Raw genomic sequence first — 19,218 nt, 5'->3', positions numbered from 1 at the left:
ACACACACACACAAGCTTCTTGTGTATTATCCCCTTTTTATAGATGCAGAACTGAGGTTTAGAGAGAGTAACTTGTCCAAGGCCGCTGATAACTAGGGGCGAGGCATCTCCCTCCTAAGAGATCTGGTAGCCTTCAATCATTGCTTGAGATGGAGGATAACAGAATTGCCTTTTTAAGGGAAATGAGCTCCAGACACATGTAGAATGGTATGGACTGTGTGTTGGTCTTTGACTAATGAGGTAAGAAAGGAAACTGGGGCTGGTGGGATGGCTCTGGGGGTAAAGGCAGGCCAGAGACGAGACCTGAGTTCAACCCTTGGGACCCACATGGTGGAAGGAGTGAACCAAATCCCACAAGTTGGCTTGTGACTTACACACACACACACACACACACACACACACACACACACACACACACACTGTGGCACTGCCCCCATACATATGTAATTTTTCAAAAGAAACTAGAATGCTGGGTATTATATGATAAAACTTTTTTAAAAATTAAAGATTAACTGGTTCTCAAACTTAGGATGTAAAAAATATTCATCATTTTCAGTTCTAGCTCCCTACAGGAAATAACATGCTTGGAATGAAAAACGTCTACTCCCAGAAGTCTTGGCCCTAGGTTCTGAGAAGCATTATAGAAATGTGATAATGCTGTACCATCCAAGCACATTATCAATTTCTTTCAAGATTTTAAAATTTTTGCTGTTTCCAAGATAGAGGTTTTTCTAGTCAAGGCTGGCCTGGAACTCACTATGTAGTCTAGGCCAGCCTCAAACTCATGGCAATCCTCCTACTTCAGCTGAGATCACAGGTGTGAGCTGCTACACTTGGCTTGTGGCTTTTGAAAATTATTTTCTAAAAGTATCTGTTGCCGACAGTGGAAGTGTAGGAGATGAAGCAAAAACTTTCTCTTCTTCTACTCAGAGAAGCATTGGCATTGACAAATGCCACCTGCTGTCAGTGGCCCTGGTCTGCCACTTTGACAAGAGAAGTCAATGCCAAGTAAGGGAAGTAGCGGGCTGCCTGATAGTGAACCCCCAAAGACTTTGGGAGTAATTTGATCTCCCAGGAGTTGAACCTGAGAAGCGCTTGTGTAAGGCAGGAAGATCTGGCCTTGGTCCTCTTGGAAGATTTCTGAGAACAGAGTGCTTGACTTTCACTGACATGAGGTTGACGAGCCAGTCTAGCGTGCATTTCACGAGTTTCCACTGTTGATGGCAGCTGGTTGGAGCGCTACAGAGGGACGCTGCCCTCCAAATCAGCCATGCCCTCAGTGTCGGCTGGGTATCATCATCTCTCTGGATATATATGGCTAGACATAATGCAGCTGATGGCTACAGGACAGACAGACAATACATCTTCAGGAAGCGGAATTTAAGGTTTAGAGAGCTAAGGGTCTGAGCAGGTGCCCAGACCTCCAGTGTTTCCTTTCTACTTTCTGCCATGCATGTGCTGGTACCCCCCCCCCCCCCCGGCAGCTCTGCTTGACTGCTCTTACCCTTAACTTCGCTTCTCCTCACAGTACCCTGGAGTCTGAGCACTCAGCCTCACGATTTATCATTTCCTATCTTGAGCAGGTCTCAAATGACTTATGTCTCAATTCTACATCTAGTGTCACAAAAGTGAGCACAGGGGGAAAGGCAAAGATTGAGCAACCACAACTGGAGTGGATAGGGGAGTAGGACTTAGAGATGGGTGGGTGGGGGCTGCCAGTCCAGTCTGAAAGCATTGGACAGTCCACCGTGGTGGTATATTGTGTACCCTAATAAAAGTTGCCTGAAGATCAGAGAACAGGAAAAGCCACTAGATTAAACATAGATGCCAGGCAGTGGTGGCACACACCTTTAATCCTCGCACTCAGGAGGTAGAGATCTGTCTGGATCTCTGTGAGTTCAAAGCCACCCCAGAATGAGACTGACTCAGTCTAGGAGAGAAACAGAGCCAGGCAGTGGTGGCACACAACTTCAATCCCAGCACTTGAGATCTCATGTCTTTGCTTGGGAAGGACACATGCCTTTAATCCCAGCATTAGAGAGGTTGAGACAGGAAGTGATGGCTGGGTGGAGAAAGATATATAAGGTGGGAGGAGATAGGAACTAGAGGATTTTTCAGGCTGAGGAGTCTTAGAGGTGAGACATGCCTTGTTCCTTTGTCTCTCTGATCTCAGCATTACCCCAATATCTGGCTGTGATTTTTATTAAAAGACATTTAGAAATTCGAGCAACAGTTCACAGTAAGAATAGAGTGAGACAGGGTGCTGGAGGGCTGGGTTGTTGGACCTGCTGATCTACCTTTGGGCTAGAACCTGGGGCAAGGCAGAGCCTTCAAGTAAGGGTTGTTTGAGGCAGAGGCAGGTGGAGCTCTGTGAATTCAAAGCCAGCCTGGTCTACAGAGTGAGTTCCAGGACAGCCAGGGCTACATAGAGAAACCATGTCTCGAAAAACCAACCAACTAACCAACCAACCAAACAAAAAACAAAAACAAGCTCATACCTGGTGAGTTCTTCTAACTTGCCACCACTCCAAATTTAAATCTTCAAACAAACTTTACCAGCTGGTTCCTTTATCACCTCCATTTTCCAGGTAAGGAAACTGAGGCACAGAGAACAACTTGCCCGAGACTATACAGCTAGTTTGCATTGAGGCAGTATGACCGTAGTTCAGGCTCAGCTCGGATCATACACTCTGAAATAGCCACCTTGTGGTAGGGGTCTTCAGTGCATTGCACTCAATGCAGTGGTTCTGATGGTGGCCGTCCCAGATGCAGAGGGACTGAATAGGGAGACTATTCTGGCCGCCCATATCTTTCCTGGTGGCACAGGTAACTGTGCATCTAGGCCTGGGGTTTCTAAACACTCATCTGGAGACCACAGCTGCCTCATGCGGTGTAAACCTGAGGAGATGGGTCTCTAATTGGAGCCCTGCATCAATCTAATTGACCTGAGGCTGCTAGCAGGTGCTTTTGGTATTTTGTTGTTGTTGTTGGAAACAGTCTTTCTATGTAGCTCTGACTTTTCTGAAACACACTACGTAGAGCAGGCTGACCTCTTACGCAGATCCACTCGTCTCTGCCTCCCAAGTGTGACAGCACACCTAGCGGTGGTGTTGGCTGATGGCAGTCTGCATGCGTGTGGGTTGAGTTCACCTAAACCGTTCTGGCTTCAAATGTGAAGCATCTGGTAAAAACTCCATTTGGAGTATTGCTGGTTGTGTTTTGTTATCATCTAGAGATTAACAGAAACAGGGCCTGTGTCTTTCCTGGCACTGAGTCTGTCATTGTCATCTGTGTCTTCTGTGGTCTTAGAGAGCTGTATCTGGGGCTGGAGAGATGGCTCAGTGGTTAAGAGGAACCAAGTTCAATTCCCAGCACCCACATCAGGTGGCTCACAACCTCTTATAACTCCAGCTCCAGAGCTGTGCCCTCTTATAGCCTCTAGAGGCAACACACACACACACACACACACACACACACACACACACACACAAATAAAATAAAGGTTGGAAAGATGGCTCAGTGGTTAAGAGCACACAATTCTGCCCCAGGGTACCAGCGTTCAATCACCCACGTCAGGCAGTTCACAGTCGCCTGTAACTCCAGTCCCAGGGGAACTGACACCCTCTTCTGGACTCCTTGGGCACCCACACAAACGTGCACATATCCACACTCAGATACACACTCAAGCTCATAAAATAAAAAAATAGAATATATCTTTTTTAAAAAGAGAAGAAACGTGAGAAAAAAAAAAAAACAATCAAAACAGCCCTGCCTGGCCTTGCTGGGCCAGTGAGCGGTCAGGGTCAACAGCCTGCTGGGCCAGTGAGCGGTCAGGATCAACAGCCTGCTGGGTGCTCTAAGACCCGGAAGCCTGCAGTTGTCCCCACCTGTCATGAGGTGGTTCCAGCTCTTTTGCAAGTTCAGCTTCTCCCTGAGGAATCTAGCCCAGCTCGGACACTCATTCTGGTTGCCAGCTGGCGACATCCAGACTTCTGTTCCCGGGGCCCCCTGGCAGCCAGTTTGGCAAGAGCAGTCTGGGAAGAATAGTCACTGGATTTGTTTTCTGTCTGCCAGATGATTGGAGCTGATGGAAGTGTGTGCAGATGCAATAACTTGACATGGTTTCACTCACCCAGATCTAGGGGGAGGATACTCTCCTTCCAGAGCAGATAGGGCCTGCGTGTCTGATCTAGAGAGCTGGGCAGGTTTCACACTTGTCCACACATTTCAAAGTCTAATTAAATGCTAGGGCTGTCTCCTGCATCTCCTTCTGAGCTTACACTTGTTTCCCAGGGCTCCCGGAAGATTTTTACAAATGAACAAAACACATCCAAACATACATGCAAATTATTCAATATGTAAGAGTGAAAAATGAGTAAGCCTGCAGATGGGCGAGACTTTGATACCCAAGCTGTAGGAATGTCAAGGGGAGCCTGGGAAGAGGGGAGGCTCAGGAGACCTGTACTCTCTCTGTCGGTCTGGTGCTGGGGGATGGATGGTCTTTCTGTATGCTGTGAATATATGTTGATCTCATTGGCATTCCAACATGGGGGAAGAATTTCCACCTAAAACCTAAGAAAGCTTAAAAAAAGGGGGGGGGGTTAAAACAGAGCCAAGAACAGCTTTCTAGTTGTGTCTCTCATGTGAGCCATGGTACAGAGATGCCTCGGTGTGTGGGCTTGAGCTACAGCATTGCAGATTCCCGGCCATGGTACACAGAGGTGTCTCCAAGCCACCCAGCATGCTGTGTGGTGGATTTAGCTTTTGCTAGTACAGACCAAAAAAAAAAGTTTCTGGGCTGTATGCTGCTTGATGGAGACATAGACCCACTGCTTCCCAGAGTTCATGGTGAGCATCGCTCCCAGTGCTGGCGATAAACATACCTCCGTCATGTTGGGATGCAGAATTGGGCAGAGCCAGCAGCCAAAGCTGCAGATTTGGTCCTAGCCATGCAGCTTAAAAGTTTAAATCCAGAAAAGGATTATAGATACAAAATAAGACAGGTTCAGATGGAATAAAACTCTAAATGGTTTACATTGTGTGTAAAAGGGTACATAGGCTTGAGAGAGAGAAGAGAAAGGATATAGTCATAAAAATAAAATAATATTTAAAAAATATAATAAGCCACATAAAGATGGAAATTACACAGAGAGTCTGGATTATATTGTCTTTGAGATTTTTAACTGGAGAGAGACATTTGATTATAAAGGCTGCTGAGTTAAACATATATATATATTTTTTTTTTCCTGGAGCTGAGAACTGAACCCAGGGCCTTGTGCTTGCTAGGTAAGCGCTATACCACTGAGCTAAATCCCCAACCTCATATATATTAAAGGTATCTTGACTACAAAATTTGGGTCTAAGGATATGTTGCTTTGGAAAGGAGGCCCTGCTTTTGTTTCTACAGGAAGCAAGAGGCTATGGATTTGTTTCAGGTTAAGATAGATCAGATTTGATCAAGCAAGACCTCTTGAACCTTGACAGATGGTACCTATCAACAAAGGTTATAGCTAGTCTTCCCAGGACTTGACCATTGTCTTGAATTTTCTCAGGATCCCCATAAGATTGCCAGTGCCCCCAATCAGCAGGAAGTAGCTTAGAGGACTATGCCCACATTCCCAAAAAACGGGTTATGGATGTTTGTCTTTGTTTAGAAGGTTGGTTACAAATTGTATTGGTCATAGTCATCTCTTTCCAAAAAAAGAAAGGAAGATAGGATATAGAAATGATGAGAAAAAGGTAGATTATTATATCTACTTTAATCCAAAAAACAATTGTTAATATCAAAATACTTTACATTAGTATGGATTTTGGTTTATTAATACAAATTTAAGGTCAATTTTGTTATACTGTATGTGTATTTCTACTCTTGTTTAAGATACTATGTGCAACTCATTTAAAATTGTAATTATCATTAAGAAATACAGATTAATAGTCATCTATGATAATCAAACTTATGGTCTTGTCAATTAAGTTTTTTAGGTATACAAAGATATATTTCAATTAGATAGATAATCTTCAAACACTTCAAAGACCTATAGAATATGGCATTCACAATGTTTTAAAAACTTAGATTTTTCTGGACAGTAAGACACATCTGCTCCTGGTAGCACCAATTACTTCAAAGAGGATGATGGGCATCAAACAAACTCATTATGGAGTTTGCTTTCTTTGTGGCAAAAGTTAGCCACTGGGCAAAAAAGTGCCCTTGCCTCGACTGCTTAACAGGATGCTATATAAACTGGACATGCAGGACCCATAGGAAGGTGACCACTGAACTTTACAAGGCAAGATGGTTCTTTGGGTTCCTGCTTTGCAGAAGAAACTGCCAGACATTCTACAGGACATGGGGCGAAGTGACTGACGAACTTTGCCAGAATGAGCAGAACAATCCTTAAGATTTCCTGCTTCACTGAAAGTTATGCCAAATACTCTAGACCTGTAGGCTGAAGATAGATGCCCCAATGTTACAGAGGAACTTTGGATGACTGTCCAGGCAGCCAGATGTCTCTGCCATTTCTAGTATTATGGGAGTTGCTTACAATGCACTTCCTGTTTACTCAGATAATATTATATCCTTCTGAGGTCTTTGATGGAGTTGAAGACTAGAGATAGTTACAATTATAGTTTTCCTTGGCTAGGATAAAAGGTAAATTAGATATGAAACTTTAGACTCACAAATATAGGATAAATGATAGACTATTTTCTTTAATTTTGCCAAATACAAATAGACTAGATACTGTAACTGTATTCTTGCTTGATAACTGTTTTGTTATATGTAATTTTACTGTGATAAAATGAAAAACTTTCCTTTTGATTAGACAGAAAAGGGGAAGTGCTGTGGGATGTCTTTCTGTATGCTGGGAATATGTGTGGCTCTGACTGGATAATAAAGCTGTTTTGGCCTATGGCAAGAAAGCTTACAGCCAGGTGGGAAATCCAAGCAGAGATACAGAGAGAAGAAGGGTGGAGTCAAGAGAGACACCAGCCACTGCTGAAGGAGCAACAAGATGCCAGCAGACCAGTAGTGCCACTGCCACGTGGCACCATACAGATGAATAGGAATGGGTTAATTTAAGATGAAAGAACTAGCTAGCAAGAAGCTGAAGCCATAGGCCATACAGTTTGTAATTAGTATAAGCCTCTGTGTGATTATTTTATAAGCAGCTGTGGGTCCGAGGGTAGGAGAGATTTGTTCAGACCTCGGGGCTGGGCAGGACCAGAGAAACTTCCTACTACAGTCTGGCCAGGCTTCTCCTGGAGTCTTGTGCTCAAGGGTTGGAGTTCATCTGTAGGAGGGACCAGGAAGGGAGGGGCCTCTTTATAAGAAATGAGAGAAAACACTAAACATGTTTAACTGAAAGAGAAGATGCTTTTTGGGAACATGACGGCTGCCTTTACAAAACAGAACAGCTAGCCCATGGGAAAGATGGCCAGGGTGGGTAGGTGTGGGCGGAGTGGAGGACTGCAAACATAATGGGTTTTGGACTCAGGAATCTGGCTGAATTCATGGCTCTGCAATGTGTTAGGTCTCATCCATTTGCTCAGCCACTTTGTCTCCCCTAGCCTCAGTTTCTCCACTGATGTAGTGGGTAGGATAATAGTTTCTTCACTGAGCTGTTGTGAGGATCCAGTGAAAGGATGCCTGTAAAAGAGTACCTGGAATCTGCAAAAGCAAACAAACAAAAAACAGTTAGCAACTGGTATTTCTTAAGTCTCAGAGTATAGAGCCTGGTCCGGTGGGCAAAACTGACAAAGAGGTAGATTTGCGTCAGTATCATTAAGAAGAGCTACCTAACCTGATAGTCATCTTAGCAATCAGTTTCTCAACTCTGGGACAAAATACCTGACATAGAAAACTTAAAGGAGGGCTGGAGAGATGGCTCAGAGGTTAAGAGCACTGACTGCTCTTCCAGAGGTCCTGAGTTCAATTCCCAGCAACCACATGATGGCTCACACTATCTGTAATGAGATCTAGCGCCCTCTTCTGTATACATAATAAATAAATCTTTAAAAAAAAAAAAAAAAAAAAAAAAAAAAAAAAAAAAGAAAACTTAAAGGAGAAAAGATATATTTGGGTCTCTTGTTTCAGATGTTATCAGTGCTGGGGTGTAGGCTGGGTGTTTCCAGGTTCCTGGTGTCCTGGTTTGCTTTCTATTGCTTTGATAAAACACAGACCAAAAAAAAACTTGGAGAGGAAAGGGTTGATTGATTCTTACAACTCCCAGATCACAATCCATCACTGAATGAAGTCAGGGCAGGAACCTGGATGCAGGAGCCAATGCAGAGGCCATGGAAGAGTACTGCTTACTGGCTTGTATTCTGTGGCTTACTCAGCCTTCTTTCTTACATATCCCAGGACCTGCCCAGGGATGGCACCACACACCATGGGTGGGACCCTCATACATCAATCATTAAGCAAAAGTGAAGATACTTAAGAGTTGTGAGCCTTGTTTGGAGCTTCCTTTATGGGGTTCATGAGGAGGAGGAGCTGGTTACTAAGGGTCATAGTCTGGGTGGTTCTCTATTTTGGTTGATAGATTAGGTCATAAAATCATTTCTCTTGTCCCTTCCCAGAATGTATCTGATTTTAATCATATGCACACCCTTATGCATGGGTATATGATGGTAAATAGGGGATTCTCCATTAAAGTTTACTTGAAGTCACAGTTCTGCCTTACTGCACATGCGCTCAAAACCAATTCAGGCCACACTAAGCTTTCATTCTTTGTATACAAATACACTGGAATATATTTGGACAGAAACTAAGTTTGGTTGTTGTTGTGGAGGATAAAACTGTTCTATTGTTTAGAGAGGGGTGCGTGTATAGGCTGATGCAGGTATGGGTCCACAGTTGCTAGGTGTATTGTTTGGAGAGGTGTGTGTGTGTGTGTGTGTGTGTGTGTGTGTGTGTGTGTGTGTGCAGGGTACACACAGGTAAAGGAACTAGATGGTCAAGTACATTATTAGAAGTGAGGGTGTACATAACCCAAATCAGGTAGAGTCCTAGCTTGCTAAGCTAATCCCTATGCTTGTCTGCCTCACAGAAGTTTCAATCTGTGGTCTCTCAGCATCATGGATTTGTGTCTGAAGTTGAGACAGAACATCATGGTGGCAAAAGTTCACGGCAAAGCCAGGCATGGTGGCTCATAGCTACAAACACAGAAGTGGGGAGGGAGAGTCAGGAGAGCCAGACGTTTAAGGTCACACTTGGCTACATGAGACCGTGTCAACAGAACAGAAACAAATGTTCATGGTGGAACAAGCTAGGAAGCAGAGAGAGCTAGATAGGAAAAGGACAAGGACAAGTCCTGGGGACTTTCTTCCTCCAACCAGGCCAATCTCCTAAAAAAAAAAAACCATTCATCTATGAACTTATTAATGCATGATTGATTAAGTTAGTATCCTCACAGACCAATAACTTCTCAATAGTACTACCAGTTGGGGACCTGTAATATATGACCTTTGGGGCTATGACATTTTATTGCATTTAACTATTTTTTCATTTTTATTTATGAGTGTGTGTATATATCTGTGTATAAGTATGCACACATGCGTGTGGGTGCTCACAGAGGGCAGAAGAGGATATTAGATCTTCTGGTACTGCCCAACTTGGGTGTTGGGGATCAAATGATAGCCCTCTGGAAAAGCAGCAAGCACTATTTTTTTTTAATCTTTATTTATTTATTTGTTTGTTTATTTTTATTTATTTATTTTGTTTTTCAAGACAGGGTTTCTCTGTGTAGCTTTGCACCTTTCCTGGAACTCACTTGGTAGACCAGGCTGGCCTCAAACTCACAGAGATCCGCCTGCCTCTGCCTCCCAAGTGCTGGGATTAAAGGCGTGCGCCGCCGCCGCTGCCGCCGCCGCCACCACCACCTGGCTTATAAATCTTTATTTATTATGTATACAGTCTTCTGCCTGGGCATATGCTTGGATGCCAGAAGAGGGCACCAGATCTCATTATAGATGGTTGTGAGCCACCATGTGGTCGCTGGGAATTGAACTCATGACCTCTGGAAGAGCAGCCAGTGCTCTTAACCTCTGAGCCATCTCTCCAGCTCAGTAGCAAGCACTCTTAACCACTGAACCATCTCTCTAACTCTTATTTTATTTTGGTTTTATATATGTGACTATGCCTGTGAAGGACAGAAGAGGGCACTGGATTTGCTGGAGCTAGAGCTAGAGCTACAGGAAATTGTGAGTCATCTGATATGGGTGCTAGGAACCAAACTCTGGTCCTCTGAAAGAGCAGCAAATGCTCTTAGCTGCTGAGCCATCGCTTCAGTCCCCAGGGCTATTTTATATCCAAACTATAGCATGAGTTTTCTGAAGCAAGTGGCTGGTATGCAAACAGCAGGTTCATCTCCCTGGAGATGTCCAAGCAGCTGTTGGACCAGTATTTTCTAGGGAGTTTCATGGAGGGATTCCTGTAAACAGAGGAATGTTGGGACATGCATCGCAGATTTGTTTTGTTGCTATGACAAAATGCCTGACAAAAGCAATTTAGGAAAGGGTTAAGCAGCCGTGGTGGTGCACGCCTTTAATCCCTGCACTCGGAAGGCAGAGGCAGGAGGATCTCAGTGAGTTTGAGGCCAGCCTGTTCTAAAGAGAGTTCCAGGATAACCAGGGCTGTTATACAGAGAAACCCTGTCTCAAAAAAACAAACAAACAAAAAAAAAACAGAGAAAGAAAGAAAGAAAGAAAGAAAGAAAGAAAGAAAGAAAGAAAGAAAGAAAGAAAGAAAGACAAAGAAAAGAAAGAGCTAAGTTGGTTCACAGTCTGATGGCACAGGCCACCATGGCAGGCAAGGCAAGACAACAGGAGCTTGAGGCAGTTGGTCACATTGTGTCCGCAGTCGGGACTCAGTGAGATGAATGCTGGCGTTCAGTTCCATTGCTCTTTTTATTCAGTTCAGGAGGCAAGCCATGGGACGGTGTGGTTCCCATCTCAATTCACCAAATCTAGGACCTCCCTCATAACATGCTCAGAGCTGTAGCTCCTAGGTGATTTTTGACTCTGTCAAGTTTACAATATGAACCATCACAGAGGGTCACTTCTAAGAGCTCATCCAACCTTCAGGGTTGAAAATTCAGCAAAGCCCAGTCACTAGAATGAGTCATCCATCCTCCATTTCTGTTTTTTATTCCACTGATTTTGACCTACACAAAGACCTTGCTCCAATATCATATATATGTATGTGTGTGTGTGTGTATGTGTGTGTGTGTGTGTGTGTGTGTGTGTGTGTGTATGAGTCTGTGTAAGCATATGCCACATGTGTGTGAATGCCCATGGATGCTAGAAGAGGGAGTCAAAAACCCCTAGATCTGGAGTTATAGGAAGTTGCGAGCCATCTGAAATGGGTGCTGGGAACTGAACTCAGGTCCTCTGGAAGAGCAGCCTCTGCTCCTAACCACTGAGCCATCTCCCCAGCCCCAAAGTTGTTCTTTCACAGTTTGAGAATTTCATACATGCATACGTATTTTGATCAATTCTACCCCCCTAATCCCACCCTCCAATTCGTTCCTACCCCCAGTGTTATTTTAAAGGCCATCTCTCCAATCTGTCCACTGTCACAATGGTGTAGTTTTTCTGGATCTTAGCTTGCCCTCCTACCCATGGCTGCCACTCTGCCCAGCTCATTTGTAATAGTGCCTCCAACTGCCATCCTGATGCAGCTTCAAGCAGACAGCTGCTGCCCTTGGCCATGCTCCCACCTGCCGACTTTGTCTACTCTGTCAGCCACTGGACAGATGATCCTAGTTCCTTTCAGAACAGTCCTTGCCAGTGGCTGCTGTTTCCCCCAGAACCCCGTCTTAGAATTTTCTCCCAGTGGGGAGTGGGGAACGACTAGGCAAGATCTATCTCCCTCCTTCTAAGATCCCAAGGACAGACTAAAGTTTCATCCCACAGAAGTTCTCCCTAGGAACCGATGGGTTTACTACGTTCACTCATGGAATATGAGTGAGGGGTTATGGGCAAGACAATAGGTGACCCTAAAGCAGCATCACTGCACCCTGGAGGGGTGGTGACTCTCCAATGGCTGCTTAGGTGAAGCTTCTTGTCCCTAGTCCCATTCATTCAGCCTATAGCTCTAGCCCTTTCTTGAGACCCCCCCCCCCAGGCCATATGCAAACAGCTGGTTGGGAGGAATGGTTGGACACTCAGGTAAGGGGCTTATGACTCTCCCACTCCCTCCCCAGCTGAGGGATCGTCAGTGATCATCAAGCCCAGCTGGAATGATCTTTTGCCAGCAGACACAGTTGGTCTTGTGAAGATCGTGGCAGTTTGGCTCAGAGGATGGTGCACGGTATAACAGCCACTGTTCTCTGGGGCAGAAGCGGGTAGCTTGTCCACCCCAGTGCCCCGTGGAACCCCTCACAGAATACTTGGCTCCAAGTGGGGCCTCTCCATGAGCACAGCTGCCTGCCAGCTGGCCAGCTCTGCAATGGCCACGGAGGAGAGCTACCAAGGGCTGGCCTGGACCACTGGCCCTGAAGCACAGCCCCCCGCTCCCCAGGGGAGACACCGATTTCCACACTTGGAAGTGGTCGCCCCTCAGGCATTTGTTACTCTTTGGGTGTTAAAAAGCTGGCTAGAATGGGTAGCTGGGGGTGGAGTGGGAGAAGATCTTGCCTTTGGAGTCCAGGGTCTGCCATTCATCAGCTGTGGGACCTTAGGCAATGATTTCATTTCTGAGCCTCCATTTTCCTGTCTGAAAACTGGACATGAAAATGACACCTTCTTTGCTTCACAAGCTTCCGGGAAGGATCAGTTTGGATCTGGGCGAACAGAGACGACAAGAGCTGTTGCAGCTTCTCCAAGGTGGGGGTGGCAACATTTCAACTAAGTTCTAAATCACAGATTCCTTTGTGGGAACAGATAGCGTTCACTATTGAGTCTTCTCTGAAGTGTCCCTCCTGTTCTGGCATCCTCCGCCTCCCCCCCCCCAACCCACAGAACACTGCTGTTCTTCCTCCCCATCTCTCTCTACTGGGAATCAAAGCCAGGCCCTCCCTCATGCTAGGCAAGTGCACTATCACTGAGATATATCCGTAGCCCCATTTCCCCTCTTTAAAAACCATGACCCAGTTAGGCATGTCCATGACTGAGCATGTTAGGTGTGCCCACTCTGGGGGCTGAAGGAGGGAGGTCAAGAGCTTAAAGGCAGCCTCAGCTACCTCAGAACTTTTGTACCAGAATTTTCCTTTTCATGATATTCTCCATTCCTTTGTGAAGTCTGCTTTCTCATTTTGTTTTGTCCTGGTCAAATGCTACCTGGTCAGGAGGACTCTGTAGAAAATAGCTCTGTCTGGTGTCCCTCCATTCCCATCACTAGTATTGTTTGTATCCACAGATGTCATCCCGCCACCTAACACGGCACATAATATATCTATGTGACATAAAAGAAGGAATTGGGACATTTTTCCTGGAGGAAAATAATTATAACCGAAAAGATTGTTTTGTTTTCTTTTTAATGAATGGAAACCTGGATGTAGGTGCATGGTTTGGCCACAAGGGGGCAGCAAAGCTCTCTACTCAGAGAAAAGCTAGGCGGCCTTAGGTTGAAAGCTAGTGAGGAGGGCATCTTAACCATTGTAACAAATGGAGATCAACCAGCAAATCTTATCACCCATGCCAGGGTCGGCATATGAAAAGGAGTATTTTAAATCTCAGTTCAACTATATGATTTTGGTTCAGTTATGACCTATTTGATCATTAATTTCTTCAACCATAAACTAGAACAGGGGTACCTGCTTCCTTAGCACCTTCCTTTGTATGGCTGTCTTGACGATGAAAGGGAATGCTTAAAATAATAGGTGATAGTGGCAGGATGGTTCAGTGGTTAAGGGCACCTGCTGCCAAGTCTGACAAGTGAGTCCAATTCTCATGATGCTCATGGTGGAAGGGAGAGAATGACTCCTGCGAACTGTCCTCTGACCTCCATGCTTTTGCACACACTCCATCCATCCAGCAAAATGTAATAAAGATAAATAATAGGTTAAATTCTCAGATTCATAGCCAAATATTATTTGCTGTGCAGAGTCAAAGGATCTGTTATTGAACATCCGTTATGCACTAGAGACCTTGAGTCGTTAAAATGATCAAGCAAAGAACGACTAAAGGTCAAATGAGAGGTTGAATGAAAGGCGAGAAAGTAGATGACACACCCAAGGCCACGTGGTTTTGGGCAAACTGCTGTAAGCACTTTGCATGGCATCTCTTGCTTCTTACAATGATCCTACACTGTAGGTACTCGTATTATGCCTATTTGACAGAACAAAACCCATGGAACAAGAACCTGGTTGAACAAGAGCTATGGCAGCTTGGGGATATACTCAGTGATAGGACATTTGCTTAGCAAGGCCCTGAGTTCTATTCTATCTGCAGCAGGGAAAAAAAGGCAAAAAAGAGAAAGGAAAGGAAGGGGGGGAAAGAAGGAGGAAAAAGGCAAGGAAAAGAAAAATCAAGGCAGAGTCAGATGTGATTATGCATCCCTACAATTCCAGCACTCAGGAATCAGAGGATATGGAGTTAAACACAAGCTTGGGCCACAACAGTGAATCTGAAGTCAGCCTGGAGTATGATCCTTGTCTCAAAAACAACAAAACAAGAAAAGCCCTCATGGTCAAGTATGTGAGTTATAACTGCCATGTCATCTGACAGAGATGAGATTTAAACTGAGTTCCAGCTATCTGGGTGATGGTGGCACACACCTTTAATCCCAGCCCTCAGGAGGCAGAGGCAGGCGGATCTCTATGAGTTCGAGGCCAGACTGGGCTACAGAGTGAGATCCAGGACAGCTGGAGCTACACTGTGAGACCCTGTCTCAAAAATTATAAACAAACAAATAAAATTCTGTGTATCAATGGTATGCCATGTAATTGTACTAACTCATTCATATTTTATTAGCTTATATTAATTATACATAATAATTTCATTATAACTTTTTATTTTTCTAGACAGGATTTCTCTGTATAGCCCTGGCTGTGCAAGAATTCACTATGTAGTCCAAGCTGTCCTCGAATTCACAGAGATCCTCCTGCCTCTGCCTCCCGAGTGCTGGGGTTAAAGGCGTGCACCACCATTGTCCAGCCATTATGACTGTTTAATACATGTATGTTTAGTATTTTGACAATATTCACCCTCAAGTTACCCTCATTGATCCTTTCTCTTCCCAACCTGTCCCCCTTCTTCCTGTCTTGTGTGCCACCTAGTGAGTTTAGTTAGGGTTGCTTACCTGAGCACGTGTGAGGAGTTATTTACAAGAGCACCAGCCACCACTGAAGCCCTTCCCCCAGCAACTAGTAATTGTCTATAGATCCTCATGGAAAAGGTGCCACCTCATGATTCCCTCTCCCCATATGATGTGTTGAAATATATATACACTGCATAATTTTAAAGATTTTTTTTACATTTGTTTAAGTGTGTGTGTGCGTGTGTGTGTGTGTGTGTGTGTGTGTGTGTGTGTGTGTGTGTGTGGTTTTTGAGACAGGGTTTCTCTGTGTAGCCCTGGCTTCCTGGAACTCACTCTGTAGACCAGGCTGGCCTCGAACAGAGATCCTCCTGTCTCTGCCTCCTGAGCGCTGGGATTAAAGATGTGAGCCACCACCTGGTTAGTTCTTTCTTTCTACCATGTAGGTTCCAGGGATCAAATTCACTCCGTCAGGCCTGGCAGCAAGACCCCTTCCATTCTGAGCCATTTTGCCCTCCTAACATTGGGCAATTTTGTTTTGTTCTTTTGAAACAAATTCTCATGAGGTAGCCCTGGCTGGCCTAGAACTCACTATGTAAACCAGACTGACCTCAAACCCACAAAGATCTGCCTGCCTCTCCCTCATGAGTGTTAGGATTAGGGGCATATGATACCATGTCTTGAGTGTGAATTTTTTTTTGAGATATCCTTTTTCTTACCTATGATAGCTAGTGAACCTAAGTACTAAAATAAACTGAGAATGACATCTATAAATAGTGTGAATCCAACATCTTGTTTTGTGTTAAAGTTTTGTATTTTAAATTTATTTAAGCTGTGTATGAGTGTTTTCTTGCATGTAAGTATGTATACCACATTTGTGCCTTCAGAGGTCAGAAGATGGGGGTCAGATCCCTTGGAACTGGAGTTATGAATGGTTATGAGCTGCTGTGTGGGTACTGGAAACCGACCCAGGTCCTCTGCAAGAGCAACAAGCGCTCTTAAACAGGGAGGCATCTCTTCAGCCCTTATTTTGTGTTTTTGAGGCAGGATTTCACCATGTAGCTATCCTCCCAAGTGCTACCACACCCAGTGTGTGTGATGTTTAAATCAGTTAAACAAATTCATCTCAAATGTTTGTCTACTTATGGTGAAAATATTCAACGTTCCTCCTAACTTTTTCAAGTATATCACATATTGTTCTCACCTAGAGTCACCCTACTGTGGAACAGCCCACCACAAAGTTTTCCTCTTCTCTATAACATTCTCCTTTTGAGACAGTAACTCATTATGTAGCTCAGGCTGCCCTCTAATTCTCCATCCTCCTGCTCCTTCATTCAACCTCCTCCCAGGGCTGGGATTGACACACGCCACCAAGACAGCCAATCCACCTGTTATTTAGCATCCATTAACCCACCCTTCTTCTTTCTCACTGTAGTCAACACCATTGCCATCTTCTTGGTTGAGACAGGGCATCTCTTTGTAGTCCCGAGTGACCTGGGTCTTCTGGTAATCTTCCTGCCTTGCCCTGAATCACCACACCTGGCCAATTGATCAGTTTTCTGCCATCCTCCCTCCCTACTCTCACTGGCTTCTGGTAACCACCATTCTCCTCTCAGCTTCTATGAGATCAACTGGTAAATATTCAACCTGTGATGGGTGAGACGATCTACCACTTACTGATCTCCAGTTCTAGTCCTGTTGTCTCAAGTGGCCGGGTTTCCTTCTTACAGTTGAATAGGATTCCATTGTACATACGTGCCATGTCTTCCTTATCAGCTCATTAGCTGATGGACACAGGTGCTTTCTGTTTCTTGACTCTTGTGGCCAGTGCTGAGATGAACACGCAAGTGCAGATAGCCCTTGGACATACTGATTTCAATTTCCTCTTGCTGTATCCCCACCCGTGAGATTGCAGAAACCATCTGGTAGTTCTACTTTTATTTTTTATCTTTTGAGGAACTCCCATACTGTTTTCCATAATGGCTATACTAATTTACATCCCCAGCAGTGTATGAGCGTTTCCCCTTGCTCTGCATGCTGACCTTAATTACAGCTGTGACTTCATGCATCTGCAGGACCTTATTCTTAACTGACTTCTGCAAGCTCTCTGAGGCCAAGATCATGTCAGTACTTCCCACAGCTGTGTCCCCAGATCCTAGCACAGTGCTGGGTACATATCACTCTCTCGTCGAGTACTTGTGAGATAAGGGGATTTAAAAAAGGACAAAAGGACACTGTTTTCTTTATCATCGTCATTATCATCATTATATTTTATGTGTGTGGGTGTTTGACTATGTGGAGGTCTGTGTACGACACGCATGCCTTAGTGCCATGGAGGCCAGAAGGGTTCAAGCCCCCATGTTGGTTCTGGGAATCAAAACCTGAGTTCTCTGAAAGAACAGCCAGTCCTCTTATCCCCTGAGCTACCTTTCCAGCTGTGGAACAACTTTTTCTTTTGCCTGAACTCTACCATTGGCTATGCCACCTAATATCCAGGAAACTGGCTACTCTGGCCTACTTCTGCCATGAGGAGGATTGGGTTGACAGATGGAACCATGAACACGGGGCCAAGGAGTAACGCTAGTTAAGTGTGTTACCACTTCCAGTTATGTCTGTATTAGAAGAATGAAAAGAGCCAGATGTGGTGTTGCAGGTCTTTATTCTCAGCACTTGGAAGGCTAAGGCAGGAGAAGCTTGACTTTGGGACTAGTCTGAGATACGTGGCCAGCTGCAAGCCAAGCTAGAGTATATAGTGAGGTTTTGTTTCTAAAATCAAGATGTGAGAGAGAAGAGGGAAAGGAAGGGGAGAGAGTTGGAGAGAAAGAGGGAGAGGGAGAGTGACTATCTCACTTTAGCCATGTCAGGAAATAGGAACCATTTTCGAGATGGGAGACTCTTAGATATCACCGAAATCATACCTCAAGTCCCCAATTCCCCTTTCTAGGAGCTGGGGATACAATGATAATCAGGATTGACATGCCCTCTGCCCTTGAATAGAGTGGAACAGATAAACAGAACATTATAGAACAACATGATAGGTCTGAGATGTAAGCATTCTGTGCTCTGGAGTCCAGAAGGGGGGCTGATCTAGCCAGGAGTGGAGGGTGTCCTTGAATCTCATTTATTTCTTTGTCTTTTGAGGCCTATTTTAGTTACTTTCTATTGCTGTGAAGAGACACCATGACCAAGGCAACTTATCAAAGAAAGCATTTAATTGGGGGATTGCTTACAGTTTCAGAGGGTGAGTCCATGACCAGTACGGTGAGGAGCGTAGCCGCAGGCAGTCAGACATGGTGCTGGAGCAGTAGCTGAGAGCTTATATATTATCTACAAATTGGAAGTAGAGGGGGATGTGGCTGGCATGGACTTTTGAAATCTCAAAGCCCACCCCCAGTGACACATCTCCTCGAACAAGGCCACACACCTCCTTATCCTTCCCCAAACAGTTCTAACAACTAGAGACCAAACATTCAAGCATATGAGCCTGTGGAGGCTGTTCTCATTCAAACCACCACCAGGCCCCACCTCACTACATAGCACAGAGTGTCCTCAGATTTACTATGTAGTCTAGGCTGGTCTCGAATTCCCAATCCTCCTACTTTAGCCTCCCGAACAGCTGGAATAGTAGGAGTGAGTCACTGTGTCCCCTGAACACAATTGAGCACAACTAGGTTGTTGATGTGGGGCGAACAGGACTGTGGAAGGTAGGTTTTTGAAAGAATTTGAGCAAGGCACTCTGACAGGAAATCGCATGAGTGTGGAGCCCCAAAGGGTGGCTCTGCTTTGATGGGAAGGTTGACCTTATCAGGAGAGGAGGCTGCAGTGAGGCATGGGCCTGTCACTCAGGGGCTTGCACGCTCTAACAAAGGCAGTGGAGAGGGCTTAGTGCAGGCCTATTGACGGGGAAGGGGCAAATCTGTGGTTTGGAAAGGTCGCACTCCAGATGTACACAGAGTGGTGCACCTCTGTCAGGCACTAGAAGTGGTGACAGTTCAGAGGGTAGTGCTTCTGGGGAGCAGTTG

This window comes from Peromyscus eremicus, chromosome X (genome assembly GCF_949786415.1).
Source record: "Peromyscus eremicus chromosome X, PerEre_H2_v1, whole genome shotgun sequence".
Taxonomy (NCBI): Eukaryota; Metazoa; Chordata; class Mammalia; order Rodentia; family Cricetidae; genus Peromyscus; species Peromyscus eremicus.
This window is presented reverse-complemented; position numbering follows the sequence as displayed.